The sequence below is a fragment of the Mus caroli genome, unplaced genomic scaffold (assembly GCF_978045245.1).
Source record: "Mus caroli unplaced genomic scaffold, Mus_caroli_1 scaffold_13, whole genome shotgun sequence".
Lineage (NCBI taxonomy): Eukaryota > Metazoa > Chordata > Mammalia > Rodentia > Muridae > Mus > Mus caroli.
In genome coordinates, this window is record NW_028227268.1 from 43,771,079 (window position 1) to 43,790,263 (window position 19,185).

Here is a 19,185-nt window from a genome sequence, read left to right on the forward strand (position 1 = left end):
TGAGGCTGTCTGAATCAGATAAAGACCCACTAACAAAAACAACACGCCTCCGCTGTCCCTTCCGCTGTCCCTTCCGTGCTACCGTCCTCCTGGCTTCCCTTGATCCTGTTGACTCCCACAGTTGAGGGAGGTGCCTTTCTTGGAGTTTGACACAGGGATGAATCATTTAAGACAGCTTTGTAATTTTTTGCCCCACTGGATGCACATTTATCTTTTTTAGATTACCAAATGGGAAAAGGGTTTGACCAAACAAGGCTATGTGACTTGCGGGCCAGATTTCCCTGATGGCCAATAGAGGCACAGCTGGAGCCAAGAAGCTGAGCAGTGTCCTAACCACTGCCCAACCCTGCCCTCATCTCCCTGGTTGCTTAGCATCAGCATCCTTATCAGTATTTCTCACTCACTCATGAGAACATGGGGATTAAAGGTGTTGCTCAAAGGCACAGTGACAGACCCTGTTGGGACCTGAGACTCTGAGATCTCAAGTAGGAAGAAGAAAACAGAAACACCTAAGACACTAAAAAGACCATCAACCAGTCTTCTTTCCCAACGGCAATGGGAAGTTCAAGCTTTCCCGTTCCAGTTATCGACAGAGCCTAAGGACCAGGATCCTGTGGCATTATCTCCATTCTCACCCACTTGCAGCTCAAGAAACACCCTAAAGCCAAGAAAAGCAAACTCTAGCCCCTGTCCTGCTTATAACCATGACTTTAAATAGTTAATTAGCTACTGTCATCTCAGATTCATCATTATGGAAAGGACAAGGCTTATTGTCCCTTCTACGCATCTGAATTTCCAACGAGTGCATTTAAGAAAGTAAGTGACAAGCTGGACGTGGTGGCACATGCCTTTAATCCCAGCACTTGGGAGGCAGAGGCAGGTGGATCTCTGACTGAGTTCGAGGCCAGCCTGGTCTACAGAGTGATGTCCAGGACACCCAGGGCTACACAGAGAAACCCTGTCTTGAAAAAGAAAGAAAGAAAGAAAGAAAGAAAGAAAGAAAGAAAGGAAGGAAGGAAGGAAGGAAGGAAGGAAGGAAGGAAGGAAGGAAGGAAGGAAGAAAGAAAGAAAGAAAGAAAAAAAGAAAGAAAGAAAGAAAGAAAGAAAGAAAGAAAGAAAGAAAGAAAGAAAGAAAGAAAGAAAGAAAGAAAGAGAAAGAAAGAAAGTAGGGAGAAACAAGATGTTGAGTGAACTTAGGCCAGACACAAAGGTACCGACATTCATGTCTATGGGATCCCTAGAACCACCAACTAAGGGGGCTGGGAGGAAGACAAGAACCAAATAACTAAAAGTAGGACACACTCAATAAATTTACACAGAGGAAATTACTGATGAGCACCATCAACAAAAAGGACAAACTCCTAGAAAACACACAACCAAGACCAAATCACAAAGATACAGGAAATCTAGATAGACAGGGGAATAAGGAGAAAGAATCAATAATCAAATGCTTCCTGGACTGGGGGTGGCTCAGTCAGTCAAGTGTTTGCTGTACACGCTTGAGAGCCCGAATTTGATCCCTAGAATCTGTATTAAAAGCTGGGGATGGAGGTGCACAGGTGTTAATCCCAGCACTGGAGAAGCAGAGACAAAAGGAATTCTGAAGCTTGCTGGGTAGCCAGCCTAGCCCCTTGGTGAGCTCCAGGCCAGTGGGCGATCCTGTTTCAAAACCAAGGTGGATGGCTAGTGAAGATCACCACCAGAGGTTGGCATATACTACACACACTCTCAAAGTTGTGTAACCAACACACACACACACACATCACAGACACACACAGAGACACCATGGTCACGTCACACACACAAACAACAAGGCTTTATTGGTAAATTCCAAGACTTAGATTAATATTTTTTAAAGATTTTATTTATTTATTTTATGTATATGAGCATATTGTAGTTGTCTTAAAACATACCAGATAAGGCCATCAGATCCCATTACAGATAGTTGTAAGTTGTCATGTGGTTGCTGGGATTTGAACTCAGGACCTCTGGAAGAGCAGTCAGTGCTCTTAACCACTGAGCCATCTCTCCAGCTCAACTTAGATTAATATTAATTCTTCCAAAACATTACCAAAAACCAAAGAGAAGGGAACAGTTCCCAAGACATCCTATGAGGTCCAAGTTACCTGAGGTCAAAGCTAGACAAAGGCTCTGTAAGAAAAGAAAACTACATTCTAGTACCCCTGGTGAATATTGATCAAATGTCCTTAACCGGATGCTAGCACACCACATTAAGTGGTAAACTAAGTGCACTGGAGATGCTGGCCAGAGCAAGTAAGCAAGAAAAGGGGAGAGGAGTGTAAAAAAATTAGACGAACAAACCACCAGTTGGAGGCACGGCTCAGTGGGTAAAGCTGCATGCTGCCCACCCTGACAGCCTGAGTTTGATAACTAATAACCCCTCGGTGGGAAAAAAGAACCAACTCCAGCAAGTTTTCCTTTGACCTCCACAGTTATATACAGGCTTGCCCGCACACACATGCATTAATAAAATACAAAAAAAAAAAATGGGTTTGTGTGCAAACGATTGAACAAGTGCGTGTACTTGCACTGAGGCCAAAGGACCTCAGTTAAACTCCTGGAAGCCGTATGGTAGAAAGAGAGAACGAGTGTCAGCAAGCTGCCCTTTGACCTCCACCCATATGGTATGGCACATGCATGTACACACACACACACACACACACACACACACACACACACACCATAAAAATAAACTAAGAAAGCAGCTCATTTCCAGGACCCCTCGCTGCTGCTCACCCGAAACTCTTCCCTTCCTGCCCTTCCATCTTTTTCAGAGATGTCTACGCTGGAAAGAAAGAATTGAAGCTGCCTGCTCACAGGTGACATTGTTTCATACGTAGAAATGTCAAAATCATTAAAACTAGCCAGTGAATTTTGCAGAGTTCTAGGATATACAGTAACACGCAAATACCAATTATATTCCTAACCTAGGGAGGAACATCCTGGAAAAAATATAAAAATAATTTCATTTAAAATCAATAGCACCAGCAGGACGTGGTGGCACACGCCTTTAATCCCAGCACTCAGGAGGCAGAGGCAGGTGGACTTCTGAGTTCGAGACCAGCCTAGTCTACAGAGTGACTTCCAGGACAGCCAGGGCTACACAGAGAAACCCTGTCTCAAATTAATTAATTAATTAATTAATTCAAAAATAAAAATAAAATAAAACCAATAGAACCAGATAAGTAGATAAATGCCAAACTGGGAGTGTAGCATAGTGGTGAAGTGCTTGCTAAACATATGAGCTCAATTTGGGTCCCAGCCCAGCAAGACAGACAGACAGACAGACAGAGAAAGAAAGAATAACTTAGAAATTGATTAAGCAAAGAGGTAAAAGACTTTAACACTGAAAACTACAAAGAAAAAAAAAAACCCTGAATAATTTTAAGAATGTATCAACAAATGAAAAAACATAGAATGTTTACTATAACAAAACAATATTTTTAAATCAAGAACAAAGTAGAGGGTCCAAAGAATCTCCCACCACTTTATAACTTGGGCAAGTCCCCAAATGTCTCTCTTCCCAGGTTTCTTCATCTACAAATGAGAACCAGGACCCCCAGTTCACCTTCGTTATCTGTAATCACCCTATGAATAAATTACAGAAAGTGAGAAAGTATGTAGGAAGAGGCTGAGATATAGTACCAGATAAGGGAGCACTCTATGTATGTGCACATGTGTGTGTACACATGTAGCATTGTATGTATGTGTGTGTGCATGTGTGTGCACATGCAGCCTGTGTGTGCATGTGGTGTGTGTGTGTATGCCATGCATGTTTGGGATTAAACCTGTTCACACACATGCTAAACAGTGAGCTGCATCCTCATCTCATTATTAATGTTGCTGGTGCTCCTTGGACCCCGAGGACCCTAGAGTATGTCTACACATGCGACAATGCATTATGACGAAAATATCTCTTACATTCTAAGAGACTGCAGCTTCCTCTGGACCTCACAGACACATTAATATCACACCTTGAAGTCTCCAGACTCAAGATTGTGTACTCAGCCTGCCTCTAAAAAAGCAATAAAAAACTAACCTTACTTGCCTTGGATTTCCATGTAAGCAACTTTTACAACCTAAGCTAATGCAGAGCTGTAATCTCAAATTATATACTCTTCCATGCCCCGACCCAGAGCAATGCCTGTGTATCATTTGTTGAAAGCTGCAAACACAGAGGTTGAAAGTATCCTTTCAAAATAAATATTCACCCTAAATGTTGAATACAAAAGTTGGTTATTGACTGATAAACAATGGTATTTGTAATATTGCATATTATCTAGGTCAGTTGGAGTCAGTGACTTTATCCCTTGTAAAAATATTTTAAAGATTTCTATAAAATGGGGTGAAGTCTGGGCATTTGACATTCAAGTACATATAACTGAGCTAGATGGAGTGCAGTCAGGTAACAATTTCAAGATGCCAGGCACCCCAATAGAAATTAGGGGTTCACTCATTACGTATCTTTCAGTGGTGTCCAGTCTGCCTTCCCCTCTCTCATCCGCTCTGGAATGGACACAGTTTATAATGCCTTGGACCTTGTGGTCTGAAGTTGAGTCGTGAGTACAATATGGATAAGGCCCTGGTTGAATTTGCTAAATTCAATGGGTCGGAAACTAAACCATTATGTTGGGCTGGCGAGATGGCTCAGCTGTTAAGAACACTGACTGCTCTTCCGAAGGTCCTGCGTTCAAATCCCAGCAACCACATGGTGGCTCACAACCATCTGTAATGAGATCTGACTCCCTCTTCTGGGGTGTCTGAAGACAGCTACATTGTACTTACATATAATAATAAATAAATCTTAAAAAGAACTAACAAAACAAAAAACAAAGCATTATGTTAAGTCTGCCCAGCCTACAATAAATCATGTAAAAGAAGAACGTCCAGAAAAGATATCAGTTTTAACATGATTAGTGAAGAAGAATGGTTTGGCTTTCCAGGATTAGCATTCTTAGCATTCTGATGCAGACTTTAAAGACAATGAAAAGTTTGTGCAGTTTAAGCAACAGCTGAGAAACTAAAGAAGCACTGGGTCTGTGTGCAGAGAGAGATGGGACAGGAGGATAGGATTTTGACCCAAACGCAGACCAATTTCATCTGCCCCATAACACACATGGAAATGCAGAAATCACAGAAAAATAACGTGTGGCCACACCTATGAAAGGAAAGCCATTGTTCCCATGATCGAATTCAAGCAAGGCAAGAGGAAGAAGAAGGCCCATTGCCAAAAACCAGCCATAGATGCACAGTCATGAGAATGTCAGGAAGGCCCTCAAGAGCAAGAAGGAAAAAGCTACCATGAATCAGAACAAGCCACCTGCCCACAGGGATGCCAGCAGCCTACCTCTACCCCAGCTGTCTGAGTGTGGGATCAGAAAGCAATAGAGGCTGGCTGAACAGCACACTGTGTTTGGGGTAACACTTAATAGCTAATTGTAATTGAAAGCATTTTTTAATTATACAATAAAAACACAAATACATTATATTCTTTATTTTCAAGTGCTCTGAAATTTTAAATAAAACTGATAATCTTCAAAGGGGGTAAAATTTTTCTGTAAAGTGTCCTTCCTTTCTTCCTTCCTTCCTTCCTTCCTTCCTTCCTTCCTTCCTTCCTTCCTTCCTTCCTTCCTTCCTTCCTCCATCTAAGGCTTCTGGTTCTGTTCACTGAAACAGAGCACAAAGCCCTTTGTTATGGAAAGACACGCACAGACACATTCACACAGACAGACAGACAGGGACAGGGACAGATTTACAAGACAGCCACTAAGCAGGCACAGATTCAGACTCATACAACAGACAGACAAGAAGACAGAAGACACAAGGAGTACAAAGTAGAGCATTCAAATCTCGGTTCGCTCTAGGTCAAATGACGCCAAGAAGGAGTACTGCCACTTCTTTCCTAATTAGTAAGACTAATGTTTTATTGGTAGCTTGAAGCTTATTTTACTTTATTTTATTTTTGTTTCTTTCGAGACAGGGTTTCTCTGTGTAGCCCTGGCTCTCCTGGAACTCACTCTGTAGACCAGGCTGACCTTGAACTCAGAAATACGCCTGCCTCTGCCTCCCAAGTGCTAGGATTAAAGGCGTGCACTAACACTGCCAATCTTGGAGCTTATTTTAAATGCATTTAATCCATGCATGCATGAAGATCCAACTCCCTGTAAGTGGCTTGGTCAAGTGTTGCCCGTTTCCAAGAAGTGTTCTTTTTCTAAATGACCAAGTCAAGAGTTGGAGCCAAGAGTCCAGAAAGGAAATGAGGCAGAAAAGTGAATCATATGTCTCATGCAGACAGGGAAAACCCCAGAGCTGCCATGCTCAGAACTTCATGGGCTGCCGCAGAATGCCCCTGCTCCATAAACTAAGTGGGGGAATTGGGGATTCGCTCCCTATCTTTGACTTGATGTAGACGGTAAGGTCATAGCCCCTGCACCTACATGACCTCCTGTTGACTGTAAAACTGCTCAGCTGTCTTGGGTAGAAGACAACACTCTTCCTCCTAGCCTCTCACTCAACAGGCTAAGAATGGACCTGTGCCTACAGAAGGCCTAATACTATAAAGACTCTATCTCTGATGGGCAAGGTTTGGTGGCACACACTTGTAATTCTGATGCCCTGGAGGCAAGGGCAGAAGGACTGGCACAAATCCAAGGTCAGCCTAATCTACATAAGTATTCCAGGTCAGCTAGGCAGGCATGGTAAAACTCTTGTTTCCAGTTAATTAATTAATTATTAGAATTCAGGGGCAGGGAGACGAATCCAGGATGATGGATCGGTGGTTAATATGTCTGTGTGTACACATACATCACAAATAAATATATAAATGTAATTACATTTTTAAAAAATGTATACATGCCTCACTATGTAGTGCTGGGTAGGTTGAACCTTACTTTGTAGACCAGGCTGGCCTCAAATTCACAGAGATCTACCTCTGCCTCCTCAGTGCTGATATTATAGGTGTGCACCACCACAGTGGTTTTGTGTATGTGTGTGTGTGATTGTGTGCACATGTCTATATTCATGTGTGCTACATGTGTGCACCCACAGAGAGCACAAGAGGATGTTGGATCCCCTGGAGTTAGAGAGAGATACAGGTAGTTGTGAGTCACTCAACATGAGTGTTAGAAATTGAACTTGGGTTCTCTTCCTCTGGAATAGCAATTAAATACTCTTAACTACTAAGCTATCATCCCAGTAAATTTTAATTTTTGTTTAATTTGAGAAGAAGACTAGGAGATTAGATTAGCCACATCAGTCTGGTTATATGGATACACAGTGCATTTCAGGTTATCCATTAGTACTCATATTTTATCTATTTTGTTTTGTAATAAAATTTATTTATTTATTTTATGCATATGAGCACACTGTAGCTGTCTTCAGACACACCAGAAGAGGGCATCTTATCCCATTACAGATGGTTGTGAACCACCATGTAGTTGCTGGGAATTGAACTCAGGACCTCTGGAAGACCTTAACCTCTGGAAGTCTGTGCTCTTAACCACTGAGCCACCTCTCCAGCCCCTTGTTTTGTATTTTTTTGAGACAGTTTCTCTGTACAGCCCTGGCTGTCCTAGAGCTCACTTTGTAGACCATGCTGGCCTTGAACTCAAAGATCCACCTGCCTCTGCCTCCAAGCATACTGAGACTGTGGGTGTGCACGAGCACTGGCCAGCTAGTACTTGTGTTTTTTAAAAAATGTTACTTATTTAATGTGTATGTGTGTGCACCATATATGTGCAGTGCCAGAGGAGGTCTAAAGACAGTATTGGATCCCCTGGGACCGGAATAACAGGCAGTTGTGCACCACGAAGTGACTGCTGGGAACCAAACCTTGATCTTAATCCCTCAGCCATCTCTCCAGCTGCTAGTTCAAAAGAGATGGCTACATGGAGCTAGGAACTAAATTCTTTGCCCAATACTAAAGGAGGAAGAGAAAGGAAGGGGGAGGGGAAAGGAGGGGAAGCTAGGAGCAAGAGATTTGAGAGTAAGGTATCTGTTTTTAATCCTGTGCTCCTCCCTTGTGAGCTGCAGGGTTTATTAATCCAAAGAGGCTGGAGGGCGCCCCGCCCCCTGCAAATGCCCATCACGGTTGCTGGAAGGGTTGCTATGATACTCAGCCTTTGCATAGGCAATCACAGTACCAGCAGCTGCAAAAGAAAAGGCAGCCAGAGTGCCCCAGAAACACTCTGTCTTTGAATACAAATCAAACATGGCAACTGGGCCAGCTTGTCTGCTGGTGAGGGTGGAAGAAAAGCCTAGGGCCGGGATGTCTGCCTCTGAGCCGGGATGACTCTTCCTAGAGATGTCAGGCCTGGCTGGTTTCCACTACCCAGCAGGATTGCGCTGTGACAATGCCAAAACAAGCAGACTGGGAATTCCCTCCAGCTGAAGCCTCTGCTCAGGCACTGAGCTCCACACTGGTGTTTTCACTTTCTCTTTCTCCCCAGCATCACACGGGGGTAATACAGCATTGTGCAAACTGTAGCAGAAACAAGCTTCCCCGGGGAGTTTTTTTGGGTGTCTTGTGTTATCTTCACAAAGCTCCTCTTTCTGGAAGTCCTGCCTCTGAACTGATGTTGAAAGTATCTGAGCCATGGGTTCAGGCCTGGTGTGGGTGATCAGTGAGAAGTGAGTGACCTCATTAGACTCCACAGGCTCATGTTTCCATGGTAAGGCCCAAACCAAACCACAGGCTGTCGATCTGGCCTCTGGGCAAGAGAGGCCACAAGAGAATCTGTGAGGCTGCCCACCCAGTGATGGAGCCCCTGCCCTCAATTCTGGCAAACTCCAGCTGCTCAGGTGACCCCAGTTAGAAGAGCAGGTGAGTGAGCCCCTGCCAGCTGAGCTGCTCCACTCCCTAGATTTGGGTCCCTAAGACCTATTCTACTCTCCCCCTACTCCCATCCCACCTCACTGGCTTGCCCATGGCCACACCAGTCAGAAGAACAGACTCCAGCTGCTCAGGTGCAGGCCACACCCATCAGAAAAACAAAGACCACCCCCCTCTGCTGCACCAAAGGCCAAGCAAGTTACCAGAAGTCCAGCCCCAAACCTGGTCAGAGATTCCCTAGCGGTTCAGAGTTCAAATAAGCTGCTAAGAATGCATGCCACGGAAACCAAAGAGGAAACAGAAATCAAGGAGCAAAGCACTCATCCAACAAGAACAAACTCAGAAATCAGCATCTAGACCTACAATCATCCCAAATCCAGATGCCTAACTGCCAGAGTAGGAACATAGCAGCCAGAGCAGTGCGACACCATCAGAGCCCAGCTATCCTATGACAGCCAGACCTGAATATTTCAATGCAGCTGGAGCGCGAGAAGATGACCTGAAAACCAACTTTATGAAGATAATAGAGGCCTTTTAAAAAGAAGTGGGAAAAGTAAAATCCCTTAAAGAAATCGAAGAAAAGACAAGCAAAAAAAAAAAAAATTGAAGAACCTGTGGTCTAATGTCCCAGTAGCCTGCTGGGTGCCTGCTTGCTCCTCTGAAAGAGTGTGCACCCCTCCTGCTCTGCCTGACTCTCAAACCCATGACAGGTTTATATGCCATCATTTCTAAGTTCTAAGAAGCCCAGATCAAATCCCCCCTCCCCTCCCTTCCCCTCTCTTTCTGACAAGATCTTGCTATGCGGTTTGGCTGGCCTCAAACCACCAGTCACGAGGACCAGGAGATGGTTTGTCAGTTCAAATGTTTGCTTCCCAAGCAAGTAGACCCAGAAACCAAAAATGCATGCCCAGTGGGTGTGGTAACCCACCCATAATTCTGGCCTTGGTAGGACAGAGACAAGATTCTCAAAGCAAGCTGGCTGCTAATGAGACTAGCCAGAGAAAGTTCTGGGTTTGATTGAAAGTCCCTGCCTCAAAGAAACAAGATAGAAGCCATCTTTCCCTCAGTTTCATGGGCAAGCCATGGTTTAATGAAAACTTGGCATACCCTCTCCTCTAAAAGCTGTCTCTTTTTTGACTACTGCCTTTCTCTCCATGTCTTCTTCCTTCCTTTGACCAAGCCAGCTCAGTCAGTCAACAGGTTCTCCAGGGCAGGAGTGAGGATTAAAAAGGAAAAAAGACAATTAGACAGCACTGTAGCATGACCCCAGCCAGTTCTGAGGCTGAGGCAGGTTTATTTTTTCCCAGTCTGCTTTTACACCATTTTAATTACATGCAAGGAATAAGGTCAGTCCTGGGTTAAGGAACAAGCGAGGCAACAAACACAAATTGTCAAGGATAAAGCATGGTAGTAAACAAAGTCCCACGGTCAATGCTTCCAGGGGCTCAACAGGATGAGCAGGCTATCTGAGCCTACTTCCCTGTCCTAGTTCAAAGTCAACTCTTGCCTGAAGCCTACTTCTTTGTTCTAGCCTAAAATCAGATTCCTTCCTGAGCTTACTTCCGTGTTCTGGCCAAAATCAGATTCCTTCCTGCGGGAAGCCTACTTCCTCGTTCTGGCCCAATGTCAAATTCCTGCCAAGCAGCCCCCAAAGCTCTCCTTCCTTCCTTCTTCCTTCCTTCCTAAGATTTATTTTTATTTTATTTATTTATTTATTTATTTATTTTATTTTATTTATTTATTTTTTATTTTTTGGTTTCTCTGTATAGCCCTGGCTGTCCTGGAACTCACTTTGTAGACCAGGCTGGCCTCGAACTCAGAAATCGCCTACCTCTGCCTCCCAAGTGCTGGGATTAAAGGCGTGCGCCACCACGCCCGCTTCAAGATTTTTTTTTTTAAGACGTATTAATTTTATGTGAGTGCTCTGTCACTGTCTTCAGACACACCAGAAGAGGGCATTGGATCCCTTTACAGATGGTTGTGAGCCACCATGTGGTTGCTGGAAATTAAACTCAGGACCTCTGGAAGAGCAGTCAGTGCTCCTAACCACTGAGCCATCTCTCTAGCCCTACAACTTTTTTCTTAACCCCATAAAACAGTGGTCCATGTAGCCCAGGCTAGCCTCAAAAGTATTGCTGAGGATGAGCGTATTTCTACTTCCTTTGTGCTGGGATCACAAGTGTCCAGTTTCTTGGTACCAGTGGATACCTGTGATGAGCAGGAAGGAAGTCCTGGCAGCTGAACTGTGTGATTGAATCAGAACCCTCCTCCTGCAGTAGGATCCCTAAACTCTTACATCACTTAGCAACTTATGTCTCTCTGATCTTACCATCTGTTCTGAAAGTCATTCTTCTAAAATTCTTTGGGCAGTAGGTAAGGTCAAATTGTGTGTGACCAGAGGTCAACCTAAGCTGTTCCTCGGGGGTCCACCTTGGTTTTTTTGTTTTTGGTTTGGTTTGGTTCGGTTCGGTTCGGTTCGGTTCGGTTCGGTTTGGTTCGGTTTTTGAGACAGGGTCTCATTAGCCTGGAGCTTGTCTAAGGGTCTAGCTAGCCAGTGAGAGTCAGAGACCTTCCCATCTCTGCCTCCCAGAGCTGGGGTTATAGGCATGAACAACCATGCCTGGTTTTGAATATGGTTTCTGGGAATTAGACTGAGGTCTTCATGCTGGCATGGCAAATACTTTATGACTCGGCTCTTCTCATGCACACACACACACACCCTTTTTTTTTTAACTGTTGTATACCCTCAAACTATGGACAACTCTTTAGGCATGGCAATGGGCTTATTTTGTTGCTATTCTTACTTTGAAGTTCTGAGTCGTCGTTTCTACTTTTCTCTCCACAGAGTGCAGGGAGTGTGGCCCAGTGGTAAAGACTCCTAAGCAGGAACTGAACAATCCCTAGCACCAGGAAGAACTTGGTAGGGTCAAAAAGTAAGGTTGCACTTGAAAAGAACACATAGCTGTTAGATCTCCAACCCAGCACAATCTTAAGGGACGTCTGTTTAACATATCAAAGCGGAATCTAGCAGTCAGTCTCCCTCAGTCCTACTGCCTAGTACCTGCTACGGAGTCACCTGGGATGGCATACCCCAACCCCTCCTTTCTCTGCCTGGTTCCAGCTGCCTCTGGCTGTTTTCTCCCTCATAGCTACAGTAATCTTCTCCTTGGCCCTAGGAACCTCATGTCCTCCTTTATTTTCTTTTTAATAGTTGGGTGTGGTCACACATGCCTCTAGTTCCAGCACTTGGGAGGCAGAAGTAGGCAGATCTCTGAGTTTGAGGCCAGCCTGGTCTACAGAGGGAGTTCCAGGACAGCCAAGCGAATGAAAAACCACATGATAGAAATTCTGAACAAATGAGGGTCAGAAAGAAACTATTACCATAATTACCATATTGTCATTTCCCTGTGAAATAATTTCCTGTATTCTTGTGGTGTGTGTGTATATGTGTGTGTTTGTGTGTATGTGTGTTTGTGGATGTGCGTGTGAAATAACTCTGTTTTCTCGTGGTGTGTGTGTTTGTGTGTTTGTGTATGTGTGTATGTGTGCCTTACATAATTGCATGGGACTACATGTTTGCATATAGTCTGTCTTTTAAATATTCTGTGTGTACATGTATGACACACACAGACAAGCCTTATTTGAACGTCCACCATATTCTCTCAGGTGGCCAAAAGGGTTTGCTGGATCCCCTGGAACTAGAGTTACAGTTGTGAGCCATCATGCGGGTGCTAGGAGCTGGACTTGGGTCCTCTGCAAGCGCATCAGTGTCCGATGAGCCATCTCTCCAACACAAACCTCTTACTTCTAAACTAATCAACACCCTTGAGCTTATATCCTTTGAGAAAAAACACTTAAAGAACATCTTGATTTGAGGAATTGGAATTCTGTCTACAGAGATCAATATCATAGATTGATTGTTCACAATCTACAGATTCTCCTTCCTGAAGACCACATCCCTTGAGCACCCCATAGTTGGAGAAGGGAACACTTGTGAGGGTCAGAGGGAGCTCTGAGCGAGTGTAAGGTCAGATGCAGTCCTGAGTTAATGTGTATTGCTGACATAAGTGTGGCCATGGCAAAACCCCCAATGCCTCAGGACAAGGAACACCGCAAAAACTTCCCCAGGTCAGGCTCGGAGAAAATCTGGCATAGTTTGTGACTTTCTTGTTATTCACTAAATTCTGGGCTGATGAGCTAGCTTGCTGCCAAAGCTTATGACCTAAGGTTGTTGGATTCCTGGGATCTATAATGGTGGAGGGAGAGAACCAATTCCTGTGGTTGTCTTTGACCTCCACTTGTATGCTTGTGCATGTACACACGCGCGCGCGCACACACACACACACACACACACACTCACATGATGAATAAACAAATAAATGAGAAAAGTAAAATGCTCAGAATATTGTTTTGACAGAGGGTGAAATGGCTTAGCCTCTGGTTTAAACTACTTTGATAGGTAATGTAAACAAGTGGGAAACCTATTATCTCTGCCTTCTGTCTCCAATTCTTTCCTTTTCCTTCAGTTAATGTAAACCAGCTTGCAGCAGGCACCTCCATACACAGGCCCAGCTCAGAGAAACTTTCCAAGAAAAAGGCCAGAAGATAAACCTTGAAGTACTGTTGTTCCCAGCATGAGATGGGAGAGCATTTCCTACCCTTTGCTCTATTAAAACCCTCAATAAGGAACCTAACCCTAAAAAGTCAGGCAGTGGTGGCACATGTCTTTAATCCCAGTACTCGGACGGCAGAGTGGATCCCTGAGTCTGAGGCCAGCCTGGTCTACATACTCAATAAAATAAAATGGAGGTTAGAGGGATTGTTCAGAAGAGTGTTCACTGTTCTTTCAGGGGACCAGAGGTCAGTTCCAAGTTCCTGTATCAGGCAGCTCACAACCACCAGCAACACCAGCTCCAGGGGATCTGATGCCCTCTGCTGGCCCCCAAGGGCACTGCACACACACACACACACACACACACACACACACACACACACACAAGCAATCTTTGTAGAATGTTAGGGATAAGGGTTGAAGTAAAATGGCCAGGCAGGAAGTGTCTTCAATACTCCATGAAAGAACAAAGGAGCTTGGGATGCTGACAGCAGAGAGGATGGGAGCACTGGGATGCTGACACAGAGAAGATGGGAGCACTGGGATGCTGACGGCAGAAAGGATGGGAGCACTTCACTACAGGTTTTTTGTTTTTTTGTTTTTTAGGGGAGGGAACTGCATGTAGTCTAGGCTGGCCTAACAACAGTATACAGCTGAGATGACTCTGAACTCCTGATTCTCTCACCTCTACCTTGTGAATATTGGGACATTCATTGACCACCATGCTCAGCTACAGGACTATTTTGGAGGTGGATCCAAAGGGCTGTGCTAATTAATGAATTAGATAAGAAAAAGAAAAGTGTAAAGGAAGGGCTGGAGAGCTGGCTCCACAGTAAAGAGTGCTTGCTGCACAGCCGTGAGGACAGGAGTTCAGATCCCAGCCACTGCCTAACAAGCTAAACATCCCATCCCATAAAAACTCCAGCCCTGAAGGCCCCAACACCCTCCTCTGGCCTCTGTGCACATGCGCGCGCGCGCACACACACACACACACCATACACACACACCATTCACATATGCACACACCATATACACACACAACATACACACACACATACACACACCATATATACACACAACATACACATACAACATACACATATACACACACCATACACACACATACACACACACCATACACGCATACAAATATGCTCACGCACACATACACACAAATTTTAAGGAAAAGAAAAGGTTACGGGTGACCCCAAGAAGTCTTTCTTGAACCTCTAGAAAAGAAGAGTGGTCTTCGATTGGGTGGAGCATGAGGAAGAGGAGGTGGGTTTGAAAAGCTCCTTAGATTTAAGGAGAAAACATAAAGTTGGGAGTGCTAAGCTGTGGTTGTGCAGCCACTGAGGCAGGAGAGAGTAATGACACGGCTTCTTGTCCTAAGTCTAATCTGCAGGCCCACATGGTAGAAAGATAGAATCTACTCCCTCAAGCTGACCTCTGCCCTCCATACCTTCAGCACATGCACACACACACAAACAGATAAAGGTAAAATTTGAGCCAGGCAGTGGTGGTGCACACTTTTGATTCCAGCACTTGGGAGGCAGAGGCAGGAGGATTTTTGAGTTCAAGGCCAGTCTGGTCTACAGAGTGAGTTTCAGGACAGCCAGGGTTGCACAGAGAAACCCTGTCTTGAAAAAACCAAAAAAGAAAAAAAAAAAAGAAAAGAAAAGAAAAGAAATTACATAAAGCAATTAAAAGGCACTTGTCCTGGCACCAGCCTTGTCCCTAGAAACTCCTGGAGTTGGCACTTTTGCCCTCAAACTCCAATAACATCAGAGCGCTGTTGATATCAGCAGATAACTGGGACCAATGAGCACCTCAGGGAGGCTCCAGATTCTTTGTCCTGGAATAAGGATGTGTAGTTGGAAGCAGACGGTTGGTTGATAGTCTACAGAGAGAAGACAGTGAGATGGCTCAGAGGCCTAAAGCACGGAGTGCACAGGTTTGATGACCTCAGTTCAATCCCCAGATCCCGTGATGAGAAAAAAGGACCAACTCCAGAGAGATGCCCTCTGACCACATGTGCACACATGTGCCTGCATACACTAGTACATACAAACATAACAATGGCAATAAACGATAAAATAAAGATAGAGCATACTTTCAAGGGGTGGAGGAAGAAATGCAAAAGAACTCAGAAGGGCCTGGGGAGAATCTTCAGCAGGTAAGGTGCCTGCTGCTCATCAGAGGACCTGAATTTGGTTTCCAGTACCTACATCAGACAGGGAGGGTCTTTTGAAGACAGAGGGCTTTTCCTGCTCTAGCTGATACATGTAGTTCTATTTATGATTTTATGCATCGCAGGTATCATTAGCATTTTAAACACCATCCCCAGTACAGTGTGCTTAGGTGTCATCCTGAGCCACATGTCACCTTGTGACCACAATGCCTTCCCAAAAAGCCCAAGCCAGTTCTTATCATCAGCTGGGGCTTTCCAGTCTTCTTCTTTGCCAACTAGTATTTCTCCTATGACAATTTTACAGTCATTATATAAGGCCCTGCAGATGTCACTCACAGACCCACCCTCCTGCCTCACTATCAGAAAGGCAGTGCTAATGGCTTTTGGTAACCACAACAACACACCAGCCATAATCCAGCCACCCCTAAAAGAAGCAATATGGATGATCCATATTGGACTGGGCTCAGCCGTTAGGAGCCCTGGCTGCTGTTCCAGAGGACCTGGGTTCAATTCCCAGCACCCAGATGGCAGCCCAAAACTGTAACTCTTGTTTGAAGAATTCCTACACCCTCACACAGGCATGCATGCAGGCAAAGCACCAATGCACATGAAGAATAAACAAGTAAAACTGTTATTAAAAAAAACTATCCTGGAAGACAGCCTCTCCAGCAAATGCTGCTTGGAAAACTAGATATATACTAGTTTATAAAACTAGTATCTAAAACTAGATATACATTGAATAGAGAAACCAAATTCCAACCACTATGTAAGACCTAAAACTTTGAAACCGCTACAGGAGCATGAGAAAACACTTCAAGGTACAGGTGTAACAGAGCCAATTAAAACCTTAGAGAGATAGAGTGAAAACGAGCTTAAAAGGCAAACAGCCACACCTTTGCTGCCTTGCTGGGAAGAAACAGTCTTTCCTTTGGAGTGCCGTTGATTGGAAACAAAGTCCAACTGCCTCTTCCCATCAGCCCTCTAATCTTTGCAGGTTGTTCTGAATTTAAACTTCTGACAGGCAGTTGTGATGCTGCCTGCTTTCTTTCCCCATCAGTGTTTTTCACTTGCAGAACTAGCTGAAGAGACAGCTGAGCACTGAAGACTAGCTGGCTGCTCTTGAAGACCTGAATTCTGTTCCCAGCACCCACACCCAGCAGCTCACAGCTACCCAGAACTCCAGTACTGGGGATCTGGCACCCTCTTCTAGTCTCCAAGGCACCTGCACTCAGGTCAACATGCTCACACACACACACACACACACACACACACACACACACACACACACAATTCTTTTTCAAACTGTAGTTTGTTAAGAGAGACATTGGGGGTGAAGGTTTGAAACTGATTTCCAAGGAAGGCCATAGAACAAGTGCCCTATCCATAAATCTGTCAATCAAAGAGCAGGTCCAAGGACAAAGAACTCTGCCAAGTGCCAGAATCTTCAACTTAGTCCTCCATAACCCACCCTGGGAATTTTTCCCTTTTCAAGAGTAAAATTACCTCCTCCACTGAACTGTCTTCCTATTGTGAACTTTCGTGGGGGTGCTGGGATCCTGGACCTCTGGAAGAGCAGCCACTGTTCTTAACCACTGAGTCATCTCTCCAGACCAGTGTTGGATGTCTAGATTTTCAGCTGGTGAGAGCTTCAATGGGGAGGTGTGTGTGTGTGTGTATGTGTGTGTGTGTATGTGTGTATATGGGTGTATATGTATGTGTGTGTATGTGTGTGTGTGTGTATGTATGTGTGTATGTGTGGGTGTGGGTACTCCTTTACCTTCCCATGTTCCCATCTTTTTCCCTTTCTATCCCACCATCAATTTGGTTCCCAGCACTCATATCCTGAGGCTCACAACCAGCTGTAACTCCATCTCCAGGAGATCTGATGCCCTCTTCTGGATTTCAAGGGCACTGTATACACATACACCCAGATACTTATAGACACATAATTAAAAATAAAATGAAGCTACTCAGCCATCTGCCTTGCCTCACTGCTAGGTGGGCCAAAGATGCTTGGCAGCACATTAGTGGCCAATCTCGCTTGGTTCCAGCATGCTCACTAACTTCCAGGTTAGTTCCCTGCCTATCTGGGTACCGCATGACCTTGAGCCATCTAGGTCTGGTCTTCCAGCTGTTCCAGATGTTAACTTTGGGCCCTCTACAGTCAGGGTGAGTTATGGAGGGCTAGGTTGAAGATTCTAGCACTTGGCAGAGTACAGAGTTCTATGTCCTTGGACCTGCTCTTTGATTGACAGATTTATGGATAGGGCACTTGTTCTATGGCCTTCCTTGGAAATCAGTTTCAAACCTTCACCCCCAATGTCTCTCTTAACAAACTACAGTTTGAAAAAGAATTATGTGTGTGTGTGCGTGTTAACCTGAGTGCAGGTGCCTTGGAGACCAGAAGAGGGTGACAGATCCCCGGTACTGTGAGCTGCTGGGTGTGGATGCCCATACTCCCTTCGTGAGGCCCATCCTCATCCTAAATGCTCTGTCCTTCAGCCTCAAAGCTATCCTGGTGTGGGCTACAGAGCTGGGGCTACAAAGCCATCTACTGCCTCTTCTGCTCAGAAGAGGAACCACCAGCTGTTGCCCCATACTACCAGGGTTGCCAGGAGCTGGCATGCAAGCCTGGCTTCGGGTATTGTGATGCTTCTGCGCAGGGTTAGAGATGCCCTGTGGGGTCTACACCCCTAGGCACATACTGCTGTGGCTTGGGAATGAACTACTACCCACTCCTACTTGGGGAGGGGTGTTAGAGAATCCCCTGCACACTCTGATGAGTCAACAAACAAGGAATTGGCAAAATGGAGACCACCCAGGAAAACCTTCAACCCTATGACCAGGATGGGAGTGACCATTCCAACAACAGCTTCAGTCCCTGTAGTACCCACAACTGTAGGTACATGCAGAAGCACAACGCCAAAATAAGAGAGCAGCCTGAGCAAGATGAAAGTCATGGAACTTCCGCCCCTGAAAAGACTCCAGTCCTGTGCCCCAGGGTTCCAGCCCAATCGAGCTGTGCCAAGGCCTGGAATGGCTGGCCACTCTACTGAAGATCAACTTAGAACACAATGGCACCTTTCACCCTGGTGAAGCTTCCAGAGAGCCTGGAATCCAGGAGAGATTCCTGGATTGCCACTAACTAGCTGACCTGCATCCTGAGAGTAAAGTCAGGGGACCAGGGCTCACTGTCCTTCTCCTCCATATAGCACAGTATGGGGTGGCACAGAGCAGAAGGCTCAAGATTCACTCTCAAACTAAGACTTGGTCTTCCACTTTGTTATCACTTCTCAGGTCCTCCAAGGGGAAGGGCTGGAGGAAGCAGGCCATCTTTGCGACTGGGTGTTGGACCATCTGCTTGGGTGCCTGGCAGCTGAGTCACTGCTGTGGGGGGTGAAGTAGGGTTAAAGGAAGGCCTGCAAGACAGAGAGAAGAGAGGTGGGGCCATCCCTTTGAGAAGTTTGAAGAAAAGAAAACTGAAAGATTAGACTGTGTGTGACGGAGAAGAAAGACGTGCTGGAGTCAAGG

At 45.1% G+C, this 19,185-nt stretch overlaps 1 pseudogene; it reads left to right on the forward strand.

Moving 5' to 3' along the window:
* Positions 1–1,180: 1,180 nt before the first annotated feature.
* On the forward strand, positions 1,181–5,279 carry LOC110304531 (E3 SUMO-protein ligase NSE2 pseudogene; annotated as a pseudogene).
* The last annotated feature ends 13,906 nt before the right edge of the window (positions 5,280–19,185 follow it).